The sequence below is a fragment of the Anomaloglossus baeobatrachus genome, unplaced genomic scaffold (assembly GCF_048569485.1).
Source record: "Anomaloglossus baeobatrachus isolate aAnoBae1 unplaced genomic scaffold, aAnoBae1.hap1 Scaffold_3295, whole genome shotgun sequence".
NCBI classification, from domain to species: domain Eukaryota; kingdom Metazoa; phylum Chordata; class Amphibia; order Anura; family Aromobatidae; genus Anomaloglossus; species Anomaloglossus baeobatrachus.
This window is the reverse complement of record NW_027442678.1, coordinates 1-14,852: the sequence shown is the minus strand read 5'-3', so window position 1 is coordinate 14,852 and position 14,852 is coordinate 1. Positions and strand designations below refer to the sequence as shown.

Below are 14,852 nucleotides of genomic sequence, written 5' to 3'. Positions count from 1 at the left end.
ACTATGGGGGTGCATTATAATATATGGAGGACTATGGGGTGCAGTATAATATATGGAGGACTATGGAGTGAATTATAATACATGGAGGACTATGGGAGTTGTAGTATAATAATTGGAGGGCTATAAGAGTTACCTTATACATAGAGGACTATGGGAAATGCATTATAATACAAGGAGGACTATGGGGCGCATTCTAGTAAAATGAAGGGTTACGTGGGACCCAATATGCTATATGGAAGGCTATGTGGGGGCCATTAGAGTATTTGGAGAACTATATATACGAGGGGGGACAAAGACATAAGCTTGGGATGGGAACGTTTTGTGCTGATGGAAAGAGGCTCTTACCCGCAGCACCCAGCTTTACGATGCTATGATATGGGAAAGCTGGGTGCTGAGGGAAAGATGTATAGCAGAGCCTAGGGAAGCTGGGTGCTGAGGACAAGATGGATATCAGAACATAGGAAAGCTGGATGATGATAGAAAGAGGGATTTCAGATCATGGGAAACCTGAGTGCTGAGGGAAAGAGCCAAGTGTTAACTTCATTATCCCGCACCCTGAGTGTCAGCGTCATTATCCCATGCCTCGAGTGTCGGTGTCATTATCCTGTACCCAGTGTATCTGTGTTGGGGGGGGGCAGGTCCTAATTTTGCATTGGGGCCCATCAAATTCTAGTTACAACACTGCCCAGCACAGAGATGACTAGATCACAGTTGTTGCACTAAGGTTCATGATTTCTGATCTCACAGCACTGTCTGTAAGGAACATCCCCTGTACAGTAACTCCATTCTATCTCACTAGAGGTGACTAGAGCGGAGTTGCTGCACTGAGGTTCATGATTTCTGAGCTCACAGCACTGTCTATAAGGACAGTCCATGCATTGTGTTCAGAGATTGTACTGACGTTCATAGATGTTTGAATAAGCCCTTATACAGATTACATGAAAGCTCCCATAAACATAGGGCTAAAATTGCCCGGATCAGACAACAATATGATGTGTATGGGGGCTATCTGACTTACCTCGAGAATGGATGTAAAGCTGGTGTCACACACAGCGACAACAACAACGAGGTCGCTGCTACGTCACCATTTTCTGTGACATTGCAGCGACGTCCCGTCGCTGTCGCTGTGTGTGACATCCAGCAACGACCTGGCCCCTGCTGTGAGGTCGCCGGTCGTTGCTGAATGTCCAGCTTAATTTTTTGGTCGTCACTCTCCCACTGTGACACAGACATCGCTGTGTGTGACAGCGAGAGAGCGACGAAATGAAGCGAGCAGGGAGCAGGAGCCGGCGTCTGGCAGCTGCGTTAAGCTGTAACCAGCGTAAACATCGGGTAACCAAGGGAAGACCTTTCCCTGGTTACCCGATATTTACCTTCGTTACCAGCCTCCGCCCTTGCTGCCAGTGCCGGCTCCTGCTCTGTGCACATGTGGCTGCAGTACGCATCGGGTAATTAACCCAATGTATACTGTAGCAAGGAGAGCAAGGAGCCAGCGCTAAGCAGTGTGCGCAGCTCCCTGCTCTCTGCACTGTGACATGTAGCTGCAGCACACATCGGGTTAATTAACCCGATGTGTACTGTACCTAGGAGAGCAAGGAGCCAGCGCTAAGCGCGGCTCCCTGCTCTCTGCACATGTAGCACAGCGACGTTATGATCGCTGCTGCGTCGCTGTGTTTGACAGCTAAGCAGCGATCATAACAGCGACTTACAAGGTCGCTGTTACGTCACAGAAAATGGTGACGTAACAGCGACGTCGTTGTCGCTGTCGATTAGTGTGAACCCAGCTTAAAGGGAGGGAAGGAACCGACGTGTTTGAATTCCACTTGTTGATGCTTTTGATCTCTTGAAAGATAATCCACCCCCAGAGGAGGCGACATCAGCTCAGAGAGAGAGAACACAAGAACATTTGGCCGAGCACTCCTGTATGTGATAGTCAAGAGAGAGCTGTCGGACAAATAATTGTAGGGATTGTTTACACGCCTTAAAGGGATTGTTTAGTGAAAACAAGTTATCACCTATCCATGGGCAAGGTGATCACCTGCTGATCAGTGTCCGATCACTGGAACCCGCACCGATTGGGAAAACGGGGAATTTTTATCCATATGTTTCAGGTATGTGTGACATCCATTTTTAACACGGATGCCACACGTACTCATGTTATTCTATAGTGTTCCTCACACATGCATGTTTTTACATGGACCGTGTTGCCCCACATTTCCCTGCACGCAGACATTGTTTTTTTTTCTCAGGCAGCACGGGTGTCACACACTGATGTAATCCGTGTGACAAGAACCAGAGAAAACACGTGTCTCTGAAATAAAATGAATTTTTATACTTACTTGTCTCCAGCCCTGCTGTCACTTGCTTCCGATCCCCGCTCATTATACTCAATGAATATGCATTCAACGGAGGACCTGGAAGCAGCAGCACCATAGACATCAGTGCCAGGGACAACATCGCTGGGGACAGGTGAGTATCCAAGGAACTCTGATATCCTGACAACGCCTACGCCACCGCGGGTGTAGCGACAGTGACTTCACGGGTTCTTCAAAGTTTATTGAGAACTCCGATGAACCCATGACGTTACTGCCGCGACCCCCACAGTAGCGCGGGTGTCATCAGGATGTCATCTGAGTTCATTGTGAACTCTGATTAACCTGTGACATCACTGCCGCGCCCGCACACATACTGCTGACCTGAATAACCTGAGCTCACCTTATGAGATGAAGGTCATCAAACAGAAGCATCCACAGCAGTGTGTGTGTGTGAGTACTCTCACAACCAATGAGGAATGTTCGGTTCTCCATTGAGTGTGACAGCAGTATTGACGTGACCGCCCCCAATTGGCTTTCGGCAGACCAGGATTAGGGCTTTGATAGAGAAATAAATTGGAAAAGAGGGTGTCTTTTGTCTTTATTTATTGAATGATTTTCTCTTTTATGTCTTTCCAGGTTTGCTTTTGGGGAATGTCGTGGGACCTCACCATAGATTACGGTAGAACTGTTTTTTATTTATAAAAATCAAATAAATTGGTGAATGAGGTCTGAGTCGAAGGTTTTTTGTTCAAATAAAGTTTGTTATTCTCCTTTCATCTACTGGATTAGTAGTAGGGGTGTATGCTGGAGCTGGCGTCAACCCCACAAATATTACCCAGTTTGCCATTGCACCAAAGCAACGGGAAAAGCCAGGTCCAGCACCACAATTGCTGCATCTAATTGATGTGCCACTTCTCGGGCGTCTGTGGGCTGCTATTGTTAGGCTGGAAAGGGCCAAATAACCATGGCCCTTTCCACCCTAAGAATATCATCCCCCAGTTGTCTGCTGTACCATGGCTGTTTTTTTAGTAAAAATAGAGGGGACCACACGTAATTTTTTTTAATCTAAAAATGTAAAGAATAAGCGTGGGATCCCCTCTATTTTTCATAACCAGCCAAGGTACTGCAAAGAGCTGAGGATTTCAGCCTACAGCTGCTGCTGTTCCTGTGCTGGATATGAAAGTTGGGGGGACCCCACTTTTTTTTTTTAAATTAAAAAATAAAAATGGTGTAAAAATGCTGGTCAAGCTAACTATCTCTAGAACACTATTCTATAAGCTCTATTTATCTTCCTATATCTTTAATTTTTCAGGCTTTCCACATTAAACAAAAAAAAAACAAAAAAAAAAACAAAACCAAAAAACATTCATTTCAGTATCTTACTTTTTTTTTTACCGGTACCACACGGACAACCATACTGGTACGTGTGGCTTGCACCTGTTTAAACACGGACATCTGAAAGGGGCCTTATAGATACCCATCTACTGTATGTACTATCATTTTGAGTTGCTGCAAATTATGATGTTCTCCTCAGCGGCTAAAAATACTTCTCAAAATTTCTAAGAAGTATTGTTACCCCTCTGTAAAATATGTAGTGTCACCTCTGCCAGAGCCCGTCCTATGGAACAGTGGTGGCAACAGCTTCAGACGCTCAGCAAAAAGCAACTTACGTCCCTTTAAATTTAAAGAAAAAAAAAAAAACGTTTCGCCCCATATGACCGGAATCAGGCGGTGTGAGCCTCATGGAGTTATGTTGCCACCAAAGGAGGGAAACACGGTGAAACAGGACTGGGGCCTAATAAATGGGGGGCGTGAGAGAGGATCAGGGGTCTGCTAAAGACAGAAAATAAATTGTCAGCGAGATCTGATTAGTTTACTGTGGGTCTACATGTGAGGACAGATGTTTTGGAAACTACCTACAACACTGTGACCGCAGCCCGACCGGCAGTGACTGCTCACTAATGTCACACCGAGCTTTATCATTATAGAAATGAACATTCAGCCCAAACTTCTAGAACAGTTTTATTAAAATAAGTATATCAATTAAAAAAAAAAAAAAAAAAAAAGGAGAAATATATTTATACAGTTTTATTTTTATAGAGAACATTGATTCCATGCTGTACATGGGAACGGGTCACACACAAAATACAGATATAAATTACAGTGAATAAACCAATCCTGACAGACTGGTACAGAGGGGAGCGGACCCTGCCCTCAGGGGCTTACAGTCTACAGGGTAAAGGGGAGGAGACAGAAGGTCGGGGATACAAATATATAACACTGACAGACGGGTACAGAGGGGCGCAGACCCTGCTCTCGGGGGGGGTTACAGTCTACAGGGTAATTAGGGAGGGGGAGACAGAAGGTCGGGGATACAAATATACACTGTAACAATCAACTTTACAAATTAATACGTAGAATAAAGCCATGTTGGACATTGGGGACAATGAAAGAAAAAAAATCTTTTGTATCAGAGTCCCGTGCGTTTTAGGTGTAAAAATTGTATTTCTCCATTTACCATAAAAATCCTCTTGTTGAATACATTGGAGGACACAGGAGGATGATGTGCATTAGACCACACTGTTCTCTCAGTCTCTAAGGTGGGACGACGGGGGGCAATTACATCCAGATGCCAGTAGTCACAAACTGTGTTAGAAAAACAAAGGGAGAAGATTAATAGCACACCTCCCACAAAGTGCAACACGGCCCCCTGCCCAGCACGAGCCCCCCCACGTGCAGCCTCCCTCCCCCTGCAAGCTCGGCCCCCACGTGCAGCCTCTTTCCCCCTGCAAGCTCCACCCCCAACGTGCAGCCTCCCCCCCCCCCAACGTGCAGCCTCTCTCCCCCTGCAAGCTCCCCACCCCCCAACGTGTAGCCTCTCTCCCCCAAAGTGCAGCCTCTCTCCCCCTGCAAGCTCCCCCCCCAACGTGCAGCCTCTTTCCCCCTGCAAGCTCCCCCCCCCCAACGTGCAGCCTCTCTCCCCCTGCAAGCTCCCCCCCCAACGTGCAGCCTCTCTCCCCCTGCAAACTCCACCCCCCAACGTGCAGCCTCTCTCCCCCTGCAAACTCCACCCCCCAACGTGCAGCCTCTCTCCCCCTGCAAGCTCCCCCCCCCCCAACGTGCAGCCTCTTTCCCCCTGCAAGCTCCCCCCCCCAACATGCAGCCTCTTCCCCCCTGCAAGCTCCCCCCCCAACGTGCAGCCTCTCTCCCCCTGCATCCTCCCCCCCCAACATGCAGCCTCTTTCCCCCTGCAAGCTCCCCCCCCCCAACGTGCAGCCTCTTCCCCCCTGCAAGCTCCCCCCCCAACGTGCAGCCTCTTCCCCCCTGCAAGCTCCCCCCCCAACATGCAGCCTCTTCCCTCCTGCAAGCTCCCCCCCCCCAACGTGCAGCCTCTCTCCCCCTGCATCCTCCCCCCCCCAACATGCAGCCTCTCCCCCCCACCCAACGTGCAGCCTCTCTCCCTGCGAGCCCCACCCAACACACACACGGCCCCACACACACACACACACACACACACACACACACACACTGCCCCACACACACACACACACACACACACACTGCCCCACACACACACACACACACTGCCCCACACACACACTGCCCCACACACACACTGCCCCACACACACACACACTGCCCCACACACACACACACACACACACACTGCCCCACACACACACACACACACACACACACTGCCACACACACACACACACACACACACACACGGCCCCACACACACACACGGCCCCACACACACACACACACACTGCCCCACACACACACACACACACTGCCCCACACACACACACACACTGCCCCACACACGGCCACACACACGGCCACACACACACGGCCCCACACACACGGCCCCACACACACGGCCCCACACACACGGCCCCACACACACGGCCCCACACACACGGCCCCACACACACGGCCCCACACACACGGCCCCACACACACGGCCCCACACACACACACACACACACACGGCCCCACACACACACGGCCCCACACACACACACACACACACACACGGCCCCACACACACACACACGGCCCCACACACACACACACGGCCCCACACACACACACACGGCCCCACACACACACACACGGCCCCCACACACACACACACACGGCCCCACACACACACACACACGGCCCCACACACACACACACACACGGCCCCACACACACACACGGCCCCACACACACACACACGGCCCCACACACACACACACGGCCCCACACGCACACACACGGCCCCACACACACACACACACACGGCCCCACACACACACACACACACGGCCACACACACACACACACACGGCCACACACACACGGCCACACACACACGGCCACACACACACGGCCACACACACACGGCCACACACACACGGCCACACACACACGGCCACACACACACGGCCACACACACACGGCCACACACACACGGCCACACACACACACACAGCCCCACACACACACACAGCCCCACACACACACACAGCCCCACACACACACACAGCCCCACACACACACACACAGGGCCCCCCTTTGCCCCCACCAAACGTGCAGCGTCACCCCCTGCCCAGTGCGCCCCCAAGAGAGGGACTGCACGTCGGGGGGGGGGGGGGGGCTCGCAGGGAGAGAGAGGCTGCACGTCGGGGGGGGGGGCTCGCAGGGAGAGAGAGGCTGCACGTCGGGGGGAGGGGGCTCGCAGGGAGAGAGAGGCTGCACGTCGGGGGGGGGGGGGGGCTCGCAGGGAGAGAGAGGCTGCACGTCGGGGGGGGGGGGCTCGCAGGGAGAGAGAGGCTGCACGTCGGGGGGGTGGCTCGCAGGGAGAGAGAGGCTGCACGTCGGGGGGGTGGCTCGCAGGGAGAGAGAGGCTGCACGTCGGGGGGGTGGCTCGCAGGGAGAGAGAGGCTGCACGTCGGGGGGGTGGCTCGCAGGGAGAGAGAGGCTGCACGTCGGGGGGGTGGCTCGCAGGGAGAGCGAGAGCCCACAACAACAAGCACCACTGCCCCGCGAGAGCCCACAACAACACGCACCACTGCCCCGCGAGAGCCCACAACAACACGCACCACTGCCCAGCGAGAACCCCCCAAACGTGCAGCGTCGCCCTCCGCGAGCCCCCCCCCCCTTAAACATGCAGCGTCACCCCCTAGCCACTGCGAGCCCCCCAAACATGCAGCGTCACCCCCTGGCCACTGCGAGCCCCCCAAACGTGCAGCGTCACCCCCTGGCCACTGCGAGCCCACCAAACGTGCTGCGTCACCCCCTGGCCACTGCGAGCCCCCCAAGCGTGCAGCGTCGCCCCCTGCCCAGTGCCAGCCCCCCCAAACGTGCAGCGTCGCACCCTGCCCAGTGCCAGCCCCCCCAAACGTGAAGCGTCGCCCCCTGCCCAGTGCCAGCCCCCCCCCCCAACGTGAAGCGTCGCCCCCTGGCCACTGCAAGCCCCCCAAACATGCAGCGTCACCCCCTGGCAACTGCGAGCCCCCCCAAACGTGCAGCGTCGCACCGCGGCCAGTGCGAGCCCCCCCCAAACGTGCAGCGTCGCCCCCCGGCCAGTGCGTGCCCCCCCAAACGTGCAGCATCGCCCCCTGGCCAGTGCGAGCCCCCCCAAACGTGCAGCGTCACCAACCCGGCCAGTGCCATCCCCCCAAACGTGCAGCGTCGCACCGCGGCCAGTGCGAGCCCCCCCAAACGTGCAGCGTCGCCCCCCGGCCAGTGCGAGCCCCCCCAAACGTGCAGCATCGCCCCCCGGCCAGTGCGAGCCCCCCCAAACGTGCAGCATCATCCCCCTGCCCAGTGCGATCCCCCCCAAAACGTGCAGCGTCGCCCCCTGCCCAGTGCGATCCCCCCCAAACGTGCAGCGTCGCCCCCTGCCCAGTACGAGCCCCCCCAAACGTGCAGCGTCACCCCCTGCCCAGTGCGAGCCCCCCCAAACGTGCAGCGTCGTTCCGTGCTCAGTGCGAACCCCCCCAAAACCTGCAGCTTCGTCCCCTGCGATCCCCCCCCCAAACGTGCAGCATCGCCCCCGGCCAGTGCGAGCCCCCCCAAACGTGCAGCGTCACCAACCCGGCCAGTGCCATCCCCCCAAACGTGCAGCGTCGCCCCCCGGCCAGTGCGAGCCCCCCCAAACGTGCAGCGTCGCACCGCGGCCAGTGCGAGCCCCCCCCAAACGTGCAGCGTCGCCCCCCGGCCAGTGCGAGCCCCCCCAAACGTGCAGCATCACCAACCCGGCCAGTGCCATCCCCCCAAAACGTGCAGCATCGCCCCCCGGCCAGTGCGAGCCCCCCCCAAACGTGCAGCGTCGCCCCCCGGCCAGTGCGAGCCCCCCCAAACGTGCAGCATCATCCCCCCGGCCAGTGCGAGCCTCCCCAAACGTACAGCGTTATCCCCCCGGCCAGTGCGAGCCCCCCCAAACGTGCAGCGTCGCCCCCCGGCTAGTGCGAGCCCCCCCAAATGTACAGCATCATCCCCCCGGCCAGTGCGAGCCCCCCCAAACGTGCAGCGTCGCCCCCCGGCCAGTGCGAGCCACCCCAAACGTGCAGCGTCGCCCCCCCGGCTAGTGCGAGCACCCCCAAACGTACAGCGTCATCCCCCCGGGCAATGCGAGCCACCCCAAACTTGCAGCGTCATCCCCCCGGCCAGTGCGAGCCCCCCCAAACATGCAGCCTCACCCCCTGGCCAGTGCGAGCCCCCCAAACATGCAGCCTCCCCCCCTGGCCAGTGCGAGCCCCCCAATCATGCAGCCTCACCCCCCGGCCAGTGCGAGCCCCCCCCAAACGTGCAGCATCATCCCCCCGGCCAGTGCGAGCCTCCCCAAATGTACAGTGTCTTCCCCCCGGCTAGTGCGAGCCCCCCCAAACGTACAGCGTCATCCCCCCGGCCAGTGCGAGCCCCCCCAAACGTGCAGCGTCGCCCCCCGGCCAGTGCGAGCCACCCCAAACGTGCAGCGTCGCCCCCCGGCCAGTGCCATCCCCCCCAAACGTGCAGCGTCGCCCCCCGGCTAGTGCGAACCCCTCCAAACGTACAGCGTCATCCACCCGGCCAGTGCGAGCCCCCCCAAACGTACAGCATCATCCCCCCGGCCAGTGTGAGCCCCCCCCAAACGTGCAGCGTCGCCCCCCGGCCAGTGCGAGCCCCCCCAAACGTACAGCATCATCCCCCCGGCCAGTGCGAGTTCCCCAAACGTGCAGCGTCGCACCGCGGCCAGTGCGAGCCCCCCCAAACGTGCAGCATCGCCCCCCGGCCAGTGCGAGCCCCCCCCAAACGTGCAGCGTCGCCCCCCGGCCAGTGCGAGCCCCCCCAAACGTGCAGCATCACCAACCCGGCCAGTGCCATCCCCCCAAACGTGCAGCGTCGCCCCCCGGCCAGTGCGAGCCCCCCCAAACGTGCAGCGTCGCCCCCCGGCCAGTGCGAGCCCCCCTAGACGTACAGCATCATCCCCCCGGCCAGTGTGAGCCCCCCCAAACGTGCAGCGTCGCACCGCGGCCAGTGCGAGCCCCCCAAACGTGCAGCGTCGCACCGCGGCCAGTGCGAGCCCCCCCAAACGTGCAGCATCGCCCCCCGGCCAGTGCGAGCCCCCCCAAACGTGCAGCATCGCCCCCCGGCCAGTGCGAGCCCCCCCAAATGTACAGTGTCTTCCCCCCGGCTAGTGCGAGCCCCCCCAAACGTACAGCGTCATCCCCCCGGCCAGTGCGAGCCCCCCCAAACGTGCAGCGTCGCCCCCCGGCCAGTGCGAGCCACCCCAAACGTGCAGCGTCGCCCCCCGGCCAGTGCCATCCCCCCCAAACGTGCAGCGTCGCCCCCCGGCTAGTGCGAACCCCTCCAAACGTACAGCGTCATCCACCCGGCCAGTGCGAGCCCCCCCAAATGTACAGCATCATCCCCCCGGCCAGTGTGAGCCCCCCCCAAACGTGCAGCGTCGCCCCCCGGCCAGTGCGAGCCCCCCCAAACGTACAGCATCATCCCCCCGGCCAGTGCGAGTTCCCCAAACGTGCAGCGTCGCACCGCGGCCAGTGCGAGCCCCCCCAAACGTGCAGCATCGCCCCCCGGCCAGTGCGAGCCCCCCCAAACGTGCAGCGTCGCCCCCCGGCCAGTGCGAGCCCCCCCAAACGTGCAGCATCACCAACCCGGCCAGTGCCATCCCCCCAAACGTGCAGCGTCGCCCCCCGGCCAGTGCGAGCCCCCCCAAACGTGCAGCGTCGCCCCCCGGCCAGTGCGAGCCCCCCTAAACGTACAGCATCATCCCCCCGGCCAGTGTGAGCCCCCCCAAACGTGCAGCGTCGCACCGCGGCCAGTGCGAGCCCCCCAAACGTGCAGCGTCGCACCGCGGCCAGTGCGAGCCCCCCCAAACGTGCAGCGTCACCAACCCGGCCAGTGCCATCCCCCCAAACGTGCAGCGTCGCCCCCCCCCGGCCAGTGCGAGCCCCCCCCAAACGTGCAGCGTCGCACCGCGGCCAGTGCGAGCCCCCCCAAACGTGCAGCGTCGCACCGCGGCCAGTGCGAGCCCCCCCAAACGTGCAGCATCGCCCCCCGGCCAGTGCGAGCCCCCCAAACGTGCAGCATCGCCCCCCGGCCAGTGCGAGCCCCCCCAAACGTGCAGCGTCACCAACCCGGCCAGTGCCATCCCCCCAAACGTGCAGCGTCGCCCCCCGGCCAGTGCGAGCCACCCCAAACGTGCAGCGTCGCCCCCCGGCCAGTGCCATCCCCCCCAAACGTGCAGCGTCGCCCCCCGGCCAGTGCCATCCCCCCCCAAACGTGCAGCGTCGCACCCCGGCCAGTGCAAGCCCCCCAAACGTACAGTATCATCCCCTGCTCCGTGTAACCCCCCATAAGACACTTACCTTATTGAAGCCTGAGACATACACGAGCTGCAGCCCCCAACACAGACAGGAGACACTGCTCTGTGCCCCCAACATCCAAGCTGAGACCCCAGAGCTATAACTAATGAGGAAACGCTGACTCTTCTCCACCTCAGGGTCAGGATCCTCCGCTCTGCACAGAGGAGCCCAAGCACTGCCGCTTCCCGCCCACAGATCTGCACGGCACTGAGGAGGCCCCGCCTTTTCCGGTGACATCATGATTTCATGAAATCACTCCTCCCACCTCAAAAAATCAACTCCGATCTAGCCTCTACCGTCGTGGTGACCAGGGGAGATGTCGGAAAAGGCGCTGCGGGTGTGAGTATGGAGTGTGGGCCGGAAAGGGGGACGTGGGGACGTGGAGGAGGGTGGAATATGACTCTATAAAGACACACACACACACACATTATATATATATATATATATATATATATATATATATATATATATATATATATATATATATATATATATATATATATATATATATATATATATATAAAACACACACACACGTTGTGCTCATGTGACCAGCAGTTGGCATGGAGTAGTCATTGTATGTGTAATTCTATACTTTGCTGCTTGTTACCAAGGTTACCGACCACTTCTGCTGTGTATCAGTGGTGGACGGTTTCCTAGTCTACAACTGCACTTGCAAATTCTCTGTTTTGTTCATAGACACGGCCAGAGTGACTGAGCGATCTGTCTGTGACTTTCTAGCCTCTATCCGATTGTGCTGCGACCTGTTAATTAAAGTGATTGAGCTCGTCTTGACAAGAGACTCTCTGTTTTGTTGCAGAATGAGCTAACAGAGACTTTGTCAGCGAGCTCGTTCTGATGGGAGAGGTTGTCATCTGTTTTATTGCAGAAAGAGCTAATGGAGGATCCGTGAGCTAGCTCATTCTGACGGTATAGTTTGCAATCTGTTTTGTTGCAGAATGAGTGAACTGAGGATCAGTCAGTGAGCTCGTTCTGATGAGTTTGTAACCTGTTTTTTAGCAGAATGAGCTAATGGAGGATCGGTTAGTGAGCTCATTCTGATGGGAGAGTTTGCAATCTGTTTTGTTGCAGAATGAGCGAACTGAGGACCCGTAGGCGAGTTCGTGCTGATGAGAGTTTGCAATCTTTTTTTTATTTATTTATTTTTTTTTTTTTTGCAGAATGAGCTAACGGAGGGTCCTTCTAGTGAGCTCATTCTAACGGTATAGTTTGCAATCTGTTTTGTTGCAGAATGAGTGAACTGAGGATCCGTCAGTGAGCTCATTCTGATGAGAGTTTGTAATCTGTTTTGTTGCAGAAAGAGCTAATGGAGGATAAATAAAATAAATCTTTATTTTTATATAGCGCTAACATATTCCACAGCGCTTTACATACATTAGGAACACTGTCCCCATTGGGGCTCACAATCTAAATTCCCTATCTGTATATCTTTTGGAGTGTGGGAGGAAACTGGAGAACCCGGAGGAAACCCACGCAAACACGGGGAGAACATACAAACTCCTTGCAGATGGTGTCCTTGGTGGGATTAGTATGGGGAGATAAGGTATGCACACCAGTGACTATGGAAGGGGAATACATGTAATAGCAGAAACTGCTGTGTGAATACTGACATGAAAAATTCAATAGCTATATGTAAGAATGAAACGTGAAAAATGGAACCTGCATTACTGCCATGAATATATGAATAAAGAGAAATTTAGCTACTGAATTGATCAATGCAATAGAGCCCCAACACTACGCCAAAGTATTTCTCTACGTTGGGGTCCCTAGCTTGTGTGTGTCCTCTCATGCAGTTAAAAAACTTACCGTGTATGGGACGCTGAGACCCAGGCTATATATACGATGTGGATTGGCAATAGGTGTGTATGGGGAGGGTTCACAAACAAGTTGAGAGGACACACACAAGCTAGGGACCCCAACGTAGAGAAATACTTTGGCGTAGTGTTGGGGCTCTATTGCATTGATCAATTCAGTAGCTAAATTTCTCTTTATTCATATGTTCATGGCAGTAATACAGATTCCATTTTTCACATTTCACTCTTGCATATAGCTATTGAATTTTTCATGTCAGTATTCACACAGCAGTTTCTGCTATTACATGTATTCCCCTTCCATAGTCACTGGTGTGCATACCTTATCTCCCCATAGTGATGTTTTTTAGGTTTTTTGCACCCAGTTCAGACATAGAATGGAGTTCCAAACGTTATTCCTTAATCTTGGTGGGATTAGAACCCAGGACCCCAGCGCTGCAAGACTGCAGTGCTAACCACTGAGCCACCACAAGACTATAGTGCTAACCACTGAGCCACCGTGCCGCCCGTAGAGATCTGTGAGCTCATTCTGACGATATAGTTTTCAATCTCTTTTGTTGCAGAATGAGAGAACTGAGAATCTTTCAGCGAGCTTGTTATAATGGGAGAGTCTGTAACCTGTTTTTTGTCCAAAATCATCACCCTGGACAGTGGCGCGACCTTCCTCTGATGCTGGATTGCCTCTGTTGCTGTGTAGCCCCAACCTCTGAAAGGAGTCCCTGAAAAGTCAACAATAGAGGATAGCAGCAGCAGTTCTGCTAATCTGTGAGGGTCTCAGCTCCCGGACCCCTATATCTGATAAGTCTGTAGGATTGCTAAACCTTAAAGGGGAACGATATTGATGACCTTTCTTCATCAGATTAATGAATCTTACAGTAGAAGCTTTTCTGCAGTACCCAGGCGGGGATGCCGATGCTAATCAGTGAGGGGAGAGTGGGTTACGGGAGAGGTTTGGGGGGTGCTGGGTGTCGGATCCCCACCGATTTGAGACTGTCACATGCCCCAGAACACCATTGATTATACAGGACTTTCTACTGCAGAGCACATGAAATGATATATTCCTATAGGTCTCAGCAGGGGGCGCCGTACACCATACCTAATAACTTCCCATCACTGTTGTGTCCTCTCCCTACAGATTGGCCTGCGGGGACGTGTACGGGAAGTTTGATCTCCTGTTCAACCGGGTTCGTCAGATCCAGAAGAAGAGCGGAGAGTTCGATGTAAGGAAAAGTAACGGCTCGGCTCCATTTTCCAGAGTTCTGTCCGGTCTCCGCTCACTGGGGGCGACTGATCCCTGCCCAATACGAGGGCCATCGGTGGCCAGAAGTGAGCGGAGTCGGCATATCCCCCCGACTACACAATGTCAAGTAGCTGTCCGCGAGTAATGATAAAATTGTAGCTCACGCACCACTTTCCGACTGCTGTCTTCTTATTTCTGATACCCCTGGATATTTTAATGTTTTTATAATGATTTTTTTTTTTTGTTTTTTTTAGTTGCTTTTATGCGTTGGCAGTTTTTTCGGAACCTGCCCGGAAAGTGAAGCCCTTTGGCAGGAATATAAATCCGGAGTGAAGCAAGGTTTGTAATATAATCCAAACTAAGCTCCTTTACTACAAATGTCTTTTATTTTGAAGAAAAAAAAACAAACTGACCAGCATCTTCAAATAAGAATAAAGCAAGTGTGAACAGGTGTCAGCTGCAAAGACTTCACAAAAGGATACAGTAGCCCTGTGTAAAGCGCTAAGACATATGCAAACATAGAATATATGACATTAAAACTGCATTAATGCTATATAGAATATATGCTCATAAATTGTCCAATTCATGTGAGCCCATCAAT

General features: G+C 55.0%; 2 long non-coding RNA genes across 2 annotated transcripts; one reads left to right on the top strand and one right to left on the bottom strand.

Annotated features, from left to right (window-relative positions):
* Positions 1-4,324: 4,324 nt before the first annotated feature.
* LOC142270527 (uncharacterized) lies at positions 4,325-11,477 on the bottom strand. Its single transcript, XR_012735793.1, has 2 exons — positions 11,183-11,477; positions 4,325-4,961 (listed from the first exon to the last, which is right to left on the bottom strand). It is a non-coding gene; the product is annotated as an uncharacterized LOC142270527 (long non-coding RNA).
* Positions 11,466-14,590, top strand: LOC142270528 (uncharacterized). Its single transcript, XR_012735794.1, has 3 exons — positions 11,466-11,518; positions 14,147-14,231; positions 14,506-14,590. It is a non-coding gene; the product is annotated as an uncharacterized LOC142270528 (long non-coding RNA).
* Positions 14,591-14,852: the final 262 nt, after the last annotated feature.